Source organism: Lemur catta, chromosome 3 (genome assembly GCF_020740605.2).
Source record: "Lemur catta isolate mLemCat1 chromosome 3, mLemCat1.pri, whole genome shotgun sequence".
In the NCBI taxonomy this organism is placed as follows: domain Eukaryota; kingdom Metazoa; phylum Chordata; class Mammalia; order Primates; family Lemuridae; genus Lemur; species Lemur catta.
In genome coordinates this window covers 274,536-290,291 of record NC_059130.1, presented here as the reverse complement: position 1 = coordinate 290,291, position 15,756 = coordinate 274,536, and positions in this window count along the sequence as shown.

Genomic DNA, 15,756 nt, shown 5'->3' with positions numbered 1-15,756 from the left:
TCCTCCTCCTCCCTCCTCCTCTTCCCACCTCCCTCCTCCTCCTCCCACCTCCCTCCTCCTCCTCCTCCTCCTCCTCCTCGCCTACCTTCTTCCTCTCCTCCTCCCTCCGCCTCCTCCCTCCTCTCCTCTCTCCTTCTCCCATCTCCCTCCTCCTCCTCCCCTACCTTCTTCCTCCCCTCCTCCCTCCCCCTCCGCCCTCCTCTTATCTCTCTCCTCCTTCCTCCTCTTCCCTCCCCTTCCTCCCTCCTCCTCCTCCCACCTCCCTCCTCCTCCCCCTCTACCTTCTCCCTGCCCTCCTCCCTCCGCCTCCTCCCTCCTCCCATCTCCCTCCTCCTCCCACCTCCCTCCTCCTCCTCCTCCTCGCCTACCTTCTTCCTCTCCTCCTCCCTCCGCCTCCTCCCTCCTCTCCTCTCTCCTTCTCCTCCCATCTCCCTCCTCCTCCTCCCCTACCTTCTTCCTCCCTCCTCCCTCCCCCTCCGCCCTCCTCTTATCTCTCTCCTCCTTCCTCCTCTTCCCTCCCCTTCCTCCCTCCTCCTCCCCCTCTACCTTCTCCCTGCCCTCCTCCCTCCTCCTCCTCCCACCTCCCTTCTCCCTCCCCTCTTCTCTTGTCCCTCCCTCTCCTCCCTCCCGTCCTCCCCCCACCCTCCCCTGCCTGTGCTATGCCCACCCCTGCCCCTCCCCCACCACCCCAGGAGGAGCGAACGAGACACCCTGAGCCCTACTGTGATGTGATGTGGACCAGTGTCAGGAGGCCCCGCCCGGCCTCCCTCTGTGGCCTCCTCCGCGGGGCGTGGCCGGACGGCGTGGCTGTGCACCCGTGGGCTGAGGGCACCGTGACCGCGTCTGACCCGTCCCTGCCGTGTCGCAAGCGCAGAGTGACGAGAGGCCCTTGAGTGGAGTGGGTCGGGCGCCTCGGCTTGGCCCAGGCCTTTCCGGCCGTGGAGAGCTCTCGTTCCGAAAGTCCTGTGACCCCTACTTCAGTTGGGGTTGGTTAAGGGGGACAGCGCCCCTGCCGTGTGAGGAGTCACACCTGGAGAGGAAGATTTTGCAACTTACGGTCCCGGGGGTATCCAGCCTGCCTGGAGGCTCCACACTGGGGGTAGGGGAGCAGGAGAGAGACGGGGACCCCGGCCCACGCCTCTGTGGGGTCCGGGCTGTTATCCAAACCGGGGTCTCGTGCGCAGCCTAGTCGGAGGTTCTCGGCCAGAGGGCACGAGCTCCGTGGTCGCTGGGACCGAGAGGGGGTCCCTGGGGCTGCACAGCCCGTGGGGACGTGGGGTCAGCAGGATGCGTCCGGCTGCCCTGTGGTGGGTGGTCACTGGGGGGGTGGCTGCATAGGGCAGGTGTCTGGACCGACCACCCTGACAGCCGGGAGGGGACGGACACTGGAAGCCCAGCCCCTTCCTGGCGAGACAAAGCGCAGCGAGCGTCACTCACAGGGGACACGGAGGCGCCCACAGTCACAGGAACTCCGCACAGCCCGCAGCCCCCGCCCCGCCTGACCCCCGCACCGGGGCAGGGCCCCCTCGAGGCGGTGCGCTGGGCAGAGGGCCCTGAGTGTGTCCCCAGAGGCAGGACAGCTGTGCCGTCAGGCGCAACGATTTCCAGCATCAGCCCTCGGCCCTTCCCCACCTTTGGGGAAACCTTCCAAGCCCGCCACGTGCGGGCGCTGGGGCGGGGGACTCGCGGCTCCTTCAAGCCAACATTCTCCACCTCTTCACTGGGCGTTTGTGAGCAGGGGTCTGGGAGACGGTGACTTTCAGTAGCCACGAAAACAGGCTTCCCGGATGGCTCCGCGGGAAACCTTTTCTCGCTATCTGGGGTTCTCTCTGCCGGTTCGTGGCAGAATAAGCCAAATGCGACTGGGGACGGTTTGGAAGCTGGGGGACGTGAACGCCCCGGGCCCCACACTCTGGCTTTTGGGTTGCAGCCAGCACGACAGCCTGAGGTGTTTTCCCAGCGCTGGGGGTGGTCTCATCAGTTGTCACTTTTTGGGCTCATTCCTGAGCTGTCACCAGATTCACCAGCCCCATCCTGTCCTCATCTTGGTCTCCTAGGTTTTGGCCGCTTAGGCTGCCTGCGAGGGGCCCTCCCTACTGGACCTGCCCTCCCTAACCCTGACCCTAACCCTAACCCTAACCCCTCCTTCCCGTTCTCCTCCCTCAGGCCTTGTGCTGGAGGACCCCACCCACACCCTGACCTTTCACCCCTAACCCCAGCTGTGCCTCCCCCCACCCCACCTGCTAATCATTCCAGCCTCAGCTCAGGAATTCTAATGCAGCCCTGCTGGTTCCCAAATGTCCTGGGCCCACACACAAGCAGGGAGGTCACTAAACATTGCCTAAAACGGTAATACTGACACCACAAACGTTAAAACACGGCAGGATTCGAGTCAGAATAGATGCCCATTTTCCACTGATCAAGTGAGTCAAGATTAAGGAACGATAGTGCCTGGTGCTGGCAGCGGTGTGGTGGGAGGGACAGTCCCATACAAGGTCTGGCTCTGTAACCCAGCTGGGAGTGCCATGGCCAATCCTAGCTCACCACAGCCTTGAACTCCTCAGCCAAAAGGATCCTCCTGCCTCAGCCTCCCGAGTAGCTGGGACTGCAGGCGTGTGCCACCACGCTCGGCTGATTTTTTAGTTTTTTGTAGAGACAAGGTCTTGCTATGTTGTCCCATCTGGAATTCTAATAGTTTTTCCCATTAGGTACTCATAGATTTTCCAGGTATGTATCCATCTGGTTTGCAAAATAGTGGCACAGTTTGCTCCCTGTTTTCCGATTGTTGCTTCACATTCACGTCTGATTGCACTGTCTGGCAATTTGGAGTAACACTGAGGAAGAGTGTGAGAGGCGTCATCCGTGCCTTCCTCCCTCCTTGAGGGGCAGAGCAGAGTCTCCTCATGAGGCAGGAGGCTTTGCACAGGCTTTGGAAGGACGTGCCGTGTCGTGCTGAGGAAGTTCAGTTCTGTGAGTAAGTTCAGCTTCTCCTTAGAAACTGATGTTGCATTTTAGCAACTGTCTTCTCACCACTGCTGAATGAGGCAGGTTTTATTTCTCCCTCGTCCAGTTGATGTGTTGCAATCTGTTAATAAACTTTCTGATACTGAGTCACCCTTGCTACCCTAGCATGAGCACCGTGTGGGTACCGCGTGTCGGCATGGGAACATGCCGTGTCACTCTGCATCCTGGGACTCGTGTGGCACCTTTGCACCAATATCCATAAATGAGATGGGTTTAGAGCTTCCCTTTTCCCCGCTTTGGGATATGTTAGTGTAAAAATTAGCTTTCAAAATGAAAAAGGGGGCCAGGCTCAGTGGTTCACGCCTGTAATCCTAGCACTCTGGGAGGCCGAGGCAGGCGGCTCGTTTGAGCTCAGGAGTTCAAGACCAGCCTGAGCAAGAGAGAGACCCTGTCTCTACTAAAAACAGAAAGAACTTATATGGACAGCTAAAAATATATATAGAAAAATTAGCTGGGCATGGTGGTGCATGCCTGTAGTCCCAGCTACTCGGGAGGCTGAGGCAGGAGGATTGCTTGAGCCCAGGAGTTTGAGGTTGCTGTGAGCTAGGCTGACGTCACGGCACTCTAGCCCGGGCGACAGAGCGAGACTCTGTCTCAAAAAGAAAGAAAGGAAAGGAAAGAAAGGAAGAAAGGAAGAAAGAAAGAAAGGAAGGAAGGAAGGAAGGAAGGAAGGAAGGAAGGAAGGAAGGAAGGAAGGAAGGAAGGAAGGAAGGAAAGAAAGAAAGAAAGAAAGAAAGAAAGAAAGAAAGAAAGAAAGAAAGAAAGAAAGAAAGAAAGAAAGAAAGAAAGAAAGAAAGAAAGAAAGAAAATGAAAAAGGGAAGCATTTGGTCTTTCTCTGTGTCCTGGAAGCGATTAAATAGATAGGAATTGTTTGTTCCCTTTAGGCTTCCTAAATCCCGCCTAACTCTGCTGCGTGGGCCACGCAGACTCTGCAGGACGAGCTACTTCATGTAACTTTTTTACTTCCTTCCACGGCAACTGCTCTGTGTCGGTTTGTCCTTGTTCTTGAGGTCACTGTTGTAATTTGCATTTTTCTTGAAATCTGTTTATTTTGTAAAGATGCTCAAATATGTTGGCCTCATATTACACACAACATTAGCTCATGATTTAAAAAAAATTCTGTGTCCATGGTTTTGTTCCCTTTCTTAAATTTCCAATAGTGTGTGATTATGTTTTCTCAATGAGCTCTGCCAGGGGGGATCCATGCACACATACATACACACACACATACACACACATGTATGTATAAATATGTGTGTCTGTGTATACATACATTTGTGAACTAAAATGAAACCTTAACCTCCACCACCACCAGCTGGCTGAATGGACCCCCTTCTGGCCAAGGGGATGCCCTAAAACTGAGTTACTGGCCATGAGGAGGGGGTCAGACCTGCCCCATCACGCCCCTCCCTTCTTGGGGACATCCTTAGTGACTTACTGACCGGCTGAGGCTGTGCTAGTCACACCTGCAGGTCCTCAATTTACACAACAAATATGTGGCCAGTAGCTTGTCTCTGATTAACAAACTTCCTTACCTTAACTGAAAATATTCCAAGCCTTTAGACAAAGCTTCATGTCTTTAACCAATTTCAAAGTCTTGAAACCCACCTGTACCCTATAAGCCCCCCACTTTGAGATGTCCCACCTTTTGGAGCCAAACCAATGTCCACCTTCCATGTGTTGATTTATGACTTTACCTGTAGCCCCCGTCTCCCTGAAATGTGTGAAACCAAACTGTGACCCAGCCACGGTGAGTCCACTTGCTCAAGGCTTCCTGGTCATGGCTCTGGGCTGTGGTCCTCCAATTTGGCTCAGAATAAACCTCTTTGCATTATTTTACAGAGTTTAGCTTCTTTTCCACTGGCATGGAAATTATATATGTAGTTTTAAAGTTATAGCATTGGGGTTTATTTATATACTCTGTTATTTTTGTTGCCTGGTTCATTTGGGCTATCTATTGTCGTTATTAATTCTACCTCCTTCAGGTTGACTTTGCTCTTTCCCTACATTCCGGGCGGACATTCCATAAGTTCCGATAAGAGTTTGGTCTCACTGCCATTATTCTGTGTTCGTTCCAGTTTCCTTTTTCACACAGCCCAAGCCTCGGCTTCCCAGACAGGAGCACGTGAGAAAGAGTCTCCCCAGCGCCTCCTTCCCGGTGGGCTGCGGCCCAGCAGGGGCAGCGTGGAGCAGAGCTGGTGCCTGTGTGCACAGAACATGTCCCCCCGGTCCTGGGTGTCCAGGGGCCTGTGCTCCCAGATGCTCCCAAAACGCATCTCAGGACAGCTGGGGGGCTGCCGGCAGGGGCAGGGGGGCAACCGTGGCCGTCAGAGGCTGAGCCCATCGGGAACACTTTGCCTGGCAGGTCCCCACCGACACCCACCTCTCAAACAGGTCACAGCCTCGGGGGCCGGGGCTCCTGGGGGTCCCACGCATGACGTCCCCCCCAGCCCCCCCCCCCCACGGGTGCCCCTGGGGTACCGGCGGCAATGACAGGCAATGCTGGACACTGCGGAAGGCGCTAGGGACAGATTTAACCAGGAGTATGCCACTGTGGCAGGGAACTGAACCCGAACTCCACCTGGATGTGTGTGTGGCAGAAGGTGGGGTCTGGGTGGAGTCGGGGAAGGGAGAAGGGCCCAGGGTTGCTCAGTGCAAGCAGGATCGGGGCAGCCTGTCTGCAGCCCAGGGTCAAGGTGGGGACCCTCCTGCAGAGGCTGGGCCAAGGCTGTGCTGACTTCCGTCTCCGAGGAACGGCCCAGGGGACGGATTCACCACTTAAGCCTTTTCCTCTCTGCCCAGCGAGGGTGGGGGCTGGGCTCAGGCCGGGCTGTGAACCAGCGCTTTGCACAAACTGCCGACAGGTGCAGGGCCAGACCCACAGCCAAGGCCTCACTGAGAGCAACGGTAACAATCGGTCACTGTCCCCCGTTTGGTTCTCACTCCGGAGCCCCGCAGCACATCCATAAAGATGCTGAACTCTCTCCACGGATAACATCGCCTTTCAGGACCTAAAGGTGGTTTTCAAGGTATCTCCCAGGCCCCACATTCCAGGGCCCTGATTGCCCCAGACCAAGAAACCAACTCAACTGGAATTGTGACCCCAGGCACTGAAACAGCACAAGAAGATGATTTCTATATCCCTACCATTTTGCCCCAATTAACAAACCTAATTGCCTAATCCCCTGCCTGCTAAAGTGTCCTTACAAGCCCTGTCTCCCAACTTCCCGCATCTGAGAAATGTCTCCCGTCTCCCCACTGGGCGCTCTGTGGGGTGAAACTCTTTTCCCCGCTGCAACCCGTCTGTGTCCGAGCGCCGACTGTTCTGCAGCGGGAAAGGCACCAGCTGTGCAGCAGCTCGACAAACAGCGAGTTCCTTACGCAGGACTCCCAGGGCACTGGGCTCACCCTAGGAGCACAGCCGTGAGCTGCAGGGAGCTGTCCCTGCTTGTGCCGTCCTTTCCCGTGGGAGACAAGGGTGACTCCTCTGTGCCGAGTGCTGGCCGCCCTGGCATCTCCCCGTTTTCTAGTAACAGCTAAAGACCAATCCTGTAAGCCCTCCCTGCCAGCAGCTCCCTGCGGGGACTATGTTTTCACAAACATCCGAAAAAAGCCCAAAGAAAGGAAACGTAGAAAATCTTTATCTTCGTGCTCCCAGCTCAGAGCCTTTAGAGTTTGTTTTACAGCCCAAGCGTGTTCCTGAGAAGCTGCAGGACGGAGGGCAGAGGGCAGAGGGCAAACCCCAGGCCTGCGCTTCCTGCCCAGAACCACATCCCCCAGATGGGCCTGACAAACCGAGACAGCCCCACCAAGGGTGCCCGATGCCCCGGTCTCGGAGCCAGCCCCGCCCCGCCCCCTGCAAGAAAGACGGACGTGCGGTCCCTGGACGGCCGCTGATCACCCCACAGCAATTGCCGTGTTTCTCTGCAACCCGCACGAGCAGCCCACCCGGCTCCTCCTTCTCTTTCCGTGGGAGGACAGCTCCTCCCTGCTCCCTCAGCACCCTTCTCTCTCTGTCTGCCCTAAGCAGATAAAATAAACCTTCAACCTCGACATACCGTAGTCTCCGTGCAAGAAATCTCTCTGCACCCGTGTGAGCACCCACGGGCCTTCCCACCCTCTCGCTGCGTCTGGGGGTCGGTTATGAAGGCCCCGCGGGCGATTGCTGGGAACACAATGAAGACTCAGCACAGAAACCTGCAGCGGGACCCCCTGACACAGAGCCCGGGACCCACAGTGGCCATTCCAGAGGGTCCCCATCAGAGGCCCAGCCCGGTCGGGTGGGTTCCCGGGAGCCGACTCTTCACCCCGAGCAGACCAAGGAGGGCAAAGAAAACCCGGGTTCCTCGGCCCCTCGGGACGCAGGAGCCTGGCGGCAGGGCAGGAATGCGCTTTGGCGGGAGCGGCTCTCCGGGAGCCTCCGTCCCGCCCTGCCAGGTGCAGACGCCGGGCACCACCTGCAGGTGGAGAAGAGCAAGACACCTGTGTCCCGCCCGGGCCTCACAGACCAGCCCGTCCCCCGAGGGGCACAGTGCCCGGTGGGCAAGGGACCCTCCAGGTCTGGCTGCAGGCGGGCACCTGGGTGCTGCCCCGCGCTCGCCCCTCGGAAGGTGCCGGCAATTGTCCCGCCCAGGCTGGGAAGGGCCTGAGCTGTGCCCCGTGAGCTCTCTCTCATTTCCCTTTTTTTGTGAAGTTACTTTTTTTAAAATTAAGATGAGTCACAGGACAGAAAATCAACCATTTAAAGTGAACCATTCACCAGCATTTAGCTCATGCATGATGCCGTGCAGCCCCCAGCCCTGTCTACTTCCAGAATGTTCTCATCCCCCCAAAGGAAGCCCCGTCCCCGTGAGCAGCGTCCCCGTCCCCTCCCCGCCCGGGTCACCACCAGTCCAGGCTTCCTCCCGGCCCTCAGTGCCGGCAGCTTCCGGGACAGGTGCAGACGCCCGTGGTGCCCTGGTGGGGACAGGCCTGTGGGACAGGCGTGGAATTTGCAGCTCGGAAAGTCCTGACGGCCCCACGGCCACTCAGCACGGTCTCTGCGTGGCTGCCACCTTGCCACGTTCTGGAACCACCCACGGGACATGGCTGTAGACAGCCGTAGACCACAGGCCCTGCCGCGAAGGACAGGACCCCAGGCTGAGTGGGGCACAGGGCTCAGCAGGGCGACACACCACAGAGGATCACAGCCCGTCACCGTCTTCTGGAGGGGCCACCCCTTGCCACTTTCCAGCACCACTCGCAGGAGACCACAGGACCCATCACCCGGCTGAGCACCCTTGTGGGCACGAGGAGCCTCTGAGGCCGTCGGGTGGCTGGCGGGGTCTCGGGTGGGAGATGCCAGGGGAGGACCCGCGGGTCTGGAGCAACATGAGCCGAAAGCCACACGTCGGGGCCTTGGGAACCCACAGCTGCGGGGTGAGTGTGGCCCGTGGGGGGGCCCAGGACACCCTGCCCTGCGCTGCTGGCGTGGCGTGGACCCCGGACGAGCCCCAGCCTTGTCGTGACCAGGTGTCCTGCACGGGGCAGGACAGACACTTCCCGATGCGAGGGGGTGGGAGGGGACAGAGCACGAGCCACCCCGTCAGCCCCGGAACTCTGGCTACGGCCACTCTGGAAACCGACCGGCCAGTGGCCGTACCAGGAGCTGCTCTGGGCTGGGCTTTCAGGCTTCCGGAGCTGGACCCAGAGGAAAGACAGGTTCACGGTTCCCTCAGAGTAACAGCAGCTCGTTAATTTAGTGCCGGCTGTTTGTTCCCAGCCTCTGAGCTCGCAGACTCGCCTGCCTGCGCTGTGGGGCTGGGGTCAGGCCTGGTGCCCCCCACCCCCCCCCCGCGTGTGGGGACGGGACCCCCGTGATTCCACAGGGGGCCAGTGCTGGGGTGGGCACTGGTCCTAAAGGACAGTTTGTACTCGGGGTGTTGAGGGTGGAGCATCGGTGCTGCAGGAACCCGGGAAATAACATCCCAACTGTGCCACTCTGGTGCGGGGACAGCCTGAAGCCGAGGACTCTGGGAAACAGCAACTGCACGGAGAGGCCTTCAGCACTTTCCTTTCCTTTTTTTTTTTTTTTTTTTGAGACAGAGTGTCACTTTGTTGCCCGGGCTAGAGTGAGTGCCGTGGCGTCAGCCTAGCTCACAGCAACCTCAAACTCCTGGGCTTAGGCGATCCTACTGCCTCAGCCTCCCGAGTAGCTGGGACTACAGGCATGTGCCACCATGCCCGGCTAATTTTTTCTATATATATTTTTAGTTGTCCAGATAGTTTATTTCTATTTTTAGTAGAGACGGGGTCTCGCTCCGGCTAGTCTCGAACTCCTGACCTCGAGCGATCCACCCGCCTCGGCCTCCCAGAGGGCTAGGATTACAGGTGTGAGCCACCGCGCCTGGCCAGCCCTTTCCTGACTAAATGCGGGTTCTCCGCAGGAAACCCGCACGCCCCAGGACCCCTCCCTGGGGGTTCCTCTGACCGGGAAGCTGAGCGCACACGCGAGTCCCACCTAGGACGGCCGGAAGTCGACCCCTGGGCCAGACAGGTGCCGGCCTCCTATTCTGAGGTCCACGTCCTTGTGATTCAGGTCGTTTGCTGCGTTCGAGCACAGTCGTCCCCGTGCAGGGGGGTGTGCAGCGTCTGGGCCTCGCTGGTTCTCTGGGCCGTCATCCCTGCGGTGTCCCTTGAGCACATTAAGGGACATTTGTGCAGCTTCCTCCCTGTCCGTCCTCCTGTCGGCTCATTCTCAGAGAACCTCCGCCTGGCCCTAGACTCTGGCTGTGGGGTCACGGCCCCTGCGGTCCCAAGGACACGTCACTCGCACCGCTGTCCCCGGCCCGGCCGACATCGCGAGGCAGCAGGACTGGGCCAGCCGTCCCACGCAGTCCCCGGGAGCGTGAGCTGACCCTCCCGTGCCCACGCGCTGAGTCGGGCCCAGAGGCAGGTCCAAGCGCCCGGCTCAACAACACTGTTCTCTCAGACTCGGCCGCGTGGGAAGTTTCCAGGCAGCAGAGGCAGTCGGGGCCCTGCTGTCCCAGTGCTGGCGTCGTGGGCGGGTCAGCATCCGCGGGCCACGTGGGACCCTGCACGGCCGCCCCACCCTGTCCACCCCGCCCACACGCGGGTCGAACCCATCCATGTACCGCAGCTCACGGTCACCGCACACGGCTGAAGGTGGGTCCCCAAACAACCACACTGTCCTCTCAACACGGAAACTCTCGCCTCTTCCCCACCGTGACCCAGCATGTAAGCGTCACTGAGCATCATGGATACGTGTTCTGTGCTCGCTCCACCCCGAGACTCACACACGCGCCAGCCACACGCTCCACACGCAAGCACACGCCACACACACATTGCAATGATTACAGCTTGTTCGGCCCTGAATCTGTCTGTGTCCATAAATCACAGCTAGTTCCAGGGAGAAACCTGCCCCAATTCTCACATCTCCCTGTCATCTTTGGACTGGAAAAGTCACTGCGACGTGTCTGGACGCGAATGTGTGTCAGGTCACAAACGGCGTGTGGCTCCGGTGAGGGGCTCGGCCTGTGTCCCTGCTCGGCCCCGGGCAGGCAGGTGCCGGCCGCGGGGGCCTGTGGTTATGTGCCCGTTTTCCTTTTTACAGTTGTTCTTGGGGAAAGCGGCTGTGCCCCCCGCAGAGACGGACCCACACTTGGCACGTCCCCACCCAAGCTCCGGTCAAGGCTCAGGGGGGTCAGCAGCGGGTCAGGGCCACGTTTCCCACTAGGGTTAAAGCTGTGTGTCTGTGTGTGTGTACAATCATATACCCAATTTCACATATAAATAAAACCATGTCCCATGTAAATATATGCAGGAGGTCTTTACAAAGTTCCTGGAAAATGAGTGTTATGAAAAAACCTTGCACATGTCTGAAAATGTTTTTGCACCGAAGTGAGCTGCAGGACCACCTCACGGCACCCCCTGCGATGGGGCGAGGCACACAGATCTGTGGCGAAGTCGCTGCAGGTTTTCAGAGAGGTTCCCGGGACGACACCCCAGAGAAACGAGCAGTTGACAAACTAGTGACTTGTGTCCAGCAGGGACGGGAGGATGCAGAACAGGCAGCCTCGGTGGCAGGTCACCCCCAGCAGCCTGCGAGGGACCAGCTCAGCCGTGTGGGCGACTGGAGAGGACCAGCTGTTGGCAGTGCGCACAGCGGCCAACGGCACAGACGTGGCAGCAGGGCAGCTTACGCGTTCTGACCCAGAAAGTCAAGCCCGAGCAAACTTTCCACTCCACGGTGACAAAACGGCTGCACCCCAATCACCCGCAGACAAAGCGGACCTTTCAAAGGAAACTTTATTTTATTTTATTATTATTAGGTTTTGAGACAGAGTCTCACTTTGTCACCCTGGCTAGAGTGCAGTGGTGTCAGCCTCGCTCACAGCAACCTCCAACTCCTGGGCTCAAGCAATCCTCCTGCCTCAGCCTCCCGAGTAGCTGGGACTACAGGCATGTGCCACCACGCCCGGCTAATTTTTCTATTTTTAGTAGAGATGGGGTCTCACTGTGTTGCCCAGGCTGGTCTTGAACTCCTGAGCTCAAGCGATCCTCCCACCTCGGCCTCCCAGAGCTCTGGGACTACAGGTGTGAGCCACTGCGCCCACCATGAAGGGAAATTTTAAACACGCAGACTGGCCGAGAGCGAAGGTCATGGCAGCAGTTTGGGGGATGCTGAAGGTGTTCTGCGTGTGGACTTTCTGGAAGGCCAAAGAACAGTAACATTTGCTTTGACAGTGTTTTCAGAAAATTGGCCAGAGCTCTGGCACAAAAATGCCTGGAAAGCTTCACCCAAGAGTCCTTCTCCACCAGGGTGACGCTTCTGCTCACTGCTGCCCTCGAACAACGGCAATGTTGAGAGAGTTTTGATGGGAAATCATTAGATACCCACCGTACAGTCAGTATACAGACACGCACATATACACGCACACACACACACTGTCACAGCACACGGGCGTACACACACCAGGGCATGCATGCACACACACACACGCACACAGACGGGCTGCAGGATCAGAATTTGCAAAGTCACCTTTCCACTCCCCACCTGAGGCTCGTTCTCCTGGGTTGGCGTCTTTGGCTCTGAGCCCAGCCTGGCTCCGCAGGGGTGGGGGCCGCCCCTCAGCACCTCTCCACCCTCCTGTGTCTCAACTGTGAGCCCTGGCCGGGGGCGGGGAGTCCCCGAAGCAGCCAGCTCTGGGCAGACGTGAAGAGAGGCCCGAGCCAAATGCTCAGAGGACAGCAGAGCTCCCAAGAATCCGGCCGCACTTCTGAGCTCTGGGAAAGGGCTCTACCATGGGTTGATTGTGCCACTCGAGGGAATGTCCGAGTCTGAACCCCCAGGACCTGCGAATGTGACCCCATTTGGAGACAGGGTCTGTGCAGACATGGTGGAGCTAAGGGAGGTGGGTGGGCTGGGGCCCCACCCCAGGCGACTGGCGTCCTCACAACACGGGCCGTCTGGACATGACCGCAGGCAGGGGGAGGTTGTGGGAGCCCCGGGGTGATGCTGCCGTGAGCCAAGCTGCCTCCAGAAGTCAGGAGGGAGGGCCTAGGAAAGATCCTGCCTGGAGCCTCCGGAGGGACCTTAGCCAACCCTGCTGCACCTGGACTCTGGTCTCCAGGACCACGAGAGGACAAATGCCCATTGTCTGAGCAAGCCGGTCTGTGGCAATCTGTTATACCCGGCATCCTCAGGAAACTGAGTCAGGCTTCCTGCAAAATCCCCATGCCCCACGTGGCTCAGGCAAGATGCAGGGACACCCCCACCCTCCTGTGCCGGTCGACCCACCCTGCAAAGTCCCATCCGGTGTCAGTCCTCTTGTCCTGTGACACCCTGGGCCACCTTGAGACTGCAGAGTCCCTGCCTGCACAGAGGCCCCCGCCAGATGTGCCCTCTTGACCTTGGACCTCTTGGCCTCCATAACTGTGAGAAATGAACTCCTTTTCTTTATAGATTAGCCAGTTTCGGGCATTCTGTTATAAGCAGCAGAAACGGACTAAGACAACCTTTTAAACCAAATTCATCTGATGGCATCTTAAATCCCAGAATGATTTTACGTCAAACACCAGCCACTTAAGAATCTGTGACACCCACGGCCAATCTCTTGCTTTCTATGGTGGACCCAGACAGCCGGAGTCAGATGACTGCGACCTTTGGATCATGGCTCCGTCTCATCCTTGGTCATCCTAAGCTCCCTTTTACATATTTGTTTATTTCTCATAATTTATTTGTTTTTTTAGTTTTTGAGACAAGGTCTCACTCTGTCTCCTGGGCTACAGTGCAGTGGAGTCATCGTAGCTCACTGCAGCCTCCAACTCCTGGGCTCGAGTCATCCTCCTGCCTCAGCCTCCCGAGGAGCTGGGACTGCAGGTGTGCACCACCACACCTGGCTAATTTTTCTATTTTTAGTAGAGATGGGGTGTTGTTCTCACTGAGTCTGGTCTCGAATTCCTGACATCAAACGATCCTCCTGCCTCAGCCTCCCGGAGTGCTAGGATTATAGGCGTGAGCCACCACTCCTGGCCTATTTGTCATAATTTAATAAGCACCTGGGCACCCACCACCCACAAAAGGGCTATGTGGTTGCCCCACTGCATCCACCATTTCCCCCATGCAAGGCAACCACCCCTGTGTCCACCAATCTTTCTCTTCTTTTTATATAATCATGTCTCATCTACATCATGGCTGTGTCACATTTCTGGGGCCGCCATAACAGATGACCACAAACCAGCTGCCTTAAAACTACAGAAGTTTATCTTCTCACAGTCTAGAGCCCAGCAGTCCGCATCAGGGTGTCTCGGGGCCACGCTCCCTCCGCAGGCTCCAGGGGAGTCTCCTTCCTGCCTCTTCCAGCTCCTGGGGGCTCCAGGCATCCCTGGGCTTGTGGCCGCGTCACTCCAGCCTCTGCCTCCGTCTCTACGTGGCTTCTCTGCGTCTGTGTCTCCTCTGCTGTCCCTTTTTTTTTTTTTTTTTTTGAGACAGAGTCTTGCTCTGTTGCCCGGGCTAGAGTGAGTGCTGTGGCATCAGCCTAGCTCACAGCAACCTCAAACTCCTGGGCTCAAGCGATCCTTCCTGCCTCAGCCTCTCAAGCAGCTGGGACTACAAGCACGCACCACCATGCCCGGCTAATTTTTTCTCTATATATTTTTAGTTGTCCATATAATGTCTTTCTATTTTTAGTAGAGACGGGGTCTCGCTCTTGCTCAGGCTGGTCTCCAACTCCTGAGCTCAAATGATCCACCCGTCTCGGCCTCCCAGAGTGCTGGGATGACAGGCGTGAGCCACCGCGCCCGGCCTCCTCTGCTATCTCTTAGGAGGACACCTGTCATTGGGTTCAGGGCTCACCTAATCCAGGATGGTCTCCTCGCAAAACTGTTCATGTAATGACATCTGCAAAGAGATTTTTCCCAAATAAGGTCCCATTCACACTCTAGGGATTAGGCTACACATATCTTTTTGGGGGGAATGAACCTCCATGTAACTCACACAATACCTTTAAAAAGTATATATTTTCACTTCTAAATTTTTTAACTTTTAAAAAAGTATTATGCTGGACAGACTACAGTTGATAATAATGTATTCTATATTTCAAAATTGTTACATGAATAGATTTTAAATGGTCTCAGCCACAAAGAAATGACAAATCTGTGAGATAATGGGTAAGTTACTAGCCTGATTTAGTAATTTCACAATGTGAACAGGCATCATCACATAAACTGTACCCCATAAATATGTGTAATTCTTGCCAATTAAAAATAAAATTTAAAAATAAATTTTTTATAGCCACATGTCAATATTTATGATGCAATGGTAACTCCGTAAAGCCTGACACAGAACTAAACACACAACTACTGTCGTAACTACGCTAAATGTGAGTTTACCATGAACAAGGACTGCAACAGAAAAACGAAAAGTCACGAGTTCGTCAAACCGTGTCTCATTCGTCTCCTTTTATTTTGTGTCCTCTCCATCCTGTTGTTTCTGTGGCTCTTGTTCTCGATGGTGAAGTAAATAGAAACCAGTAAAAAGCAATGTCTTCCCCACACAAAGAAAAGAATAAAATAAAACGCGTTATGCTGCATACAATCTTTGGGACTCGCTTGCTCACCCAGTACTGGGTTTAGGGTTCCTTCATGCGGTGCGGCCTCAGGGACCCCTGTTCCCGGTTGCCGTGGGAAACTCTGACCCAGCTCCCTCACCGCCTCCCCCCCATCGCCCCTGCCCCACACCAGGAGGCCAGAGTGGGAAACACTCCCCACCCTGGGCATGTGGTGCAAACTCTCGACCCCCCATAGCACCCCTAACACCGGGACCATCCACTCTCCCTCAGACTAAGCATTCTCTAAATAATTACTAAATAAAACAAAAATGTATGTGAATGGTATCTCTAATAGACTAAATGCACCCAGGCTTCCTTCCTCCTCCTCCTCCCCCTCTCCCTCCCTCTCTCCTCCCAAGTGGTTCAGGAATCCAAGCAGGACTATGACTTACTGCCAGGAAAAATAGAGTCAATCATTAGATCTATTTCTAGTTTTCACCTTTTAGATATTAGCACTCAGATTCATTGTTTGCATGAACAATGAGACAAGAGAAGTTTTGTTATAAAATGTCACACAGTTGTTCCAATTCTGTCCCAGCTACATGCCCAGCTGTGACTGAAAGCTTTGGCAATCGTCAGCTGACGATCTGGTCAGCGTCTCTTTCAGGGTGGCAGGCGGCA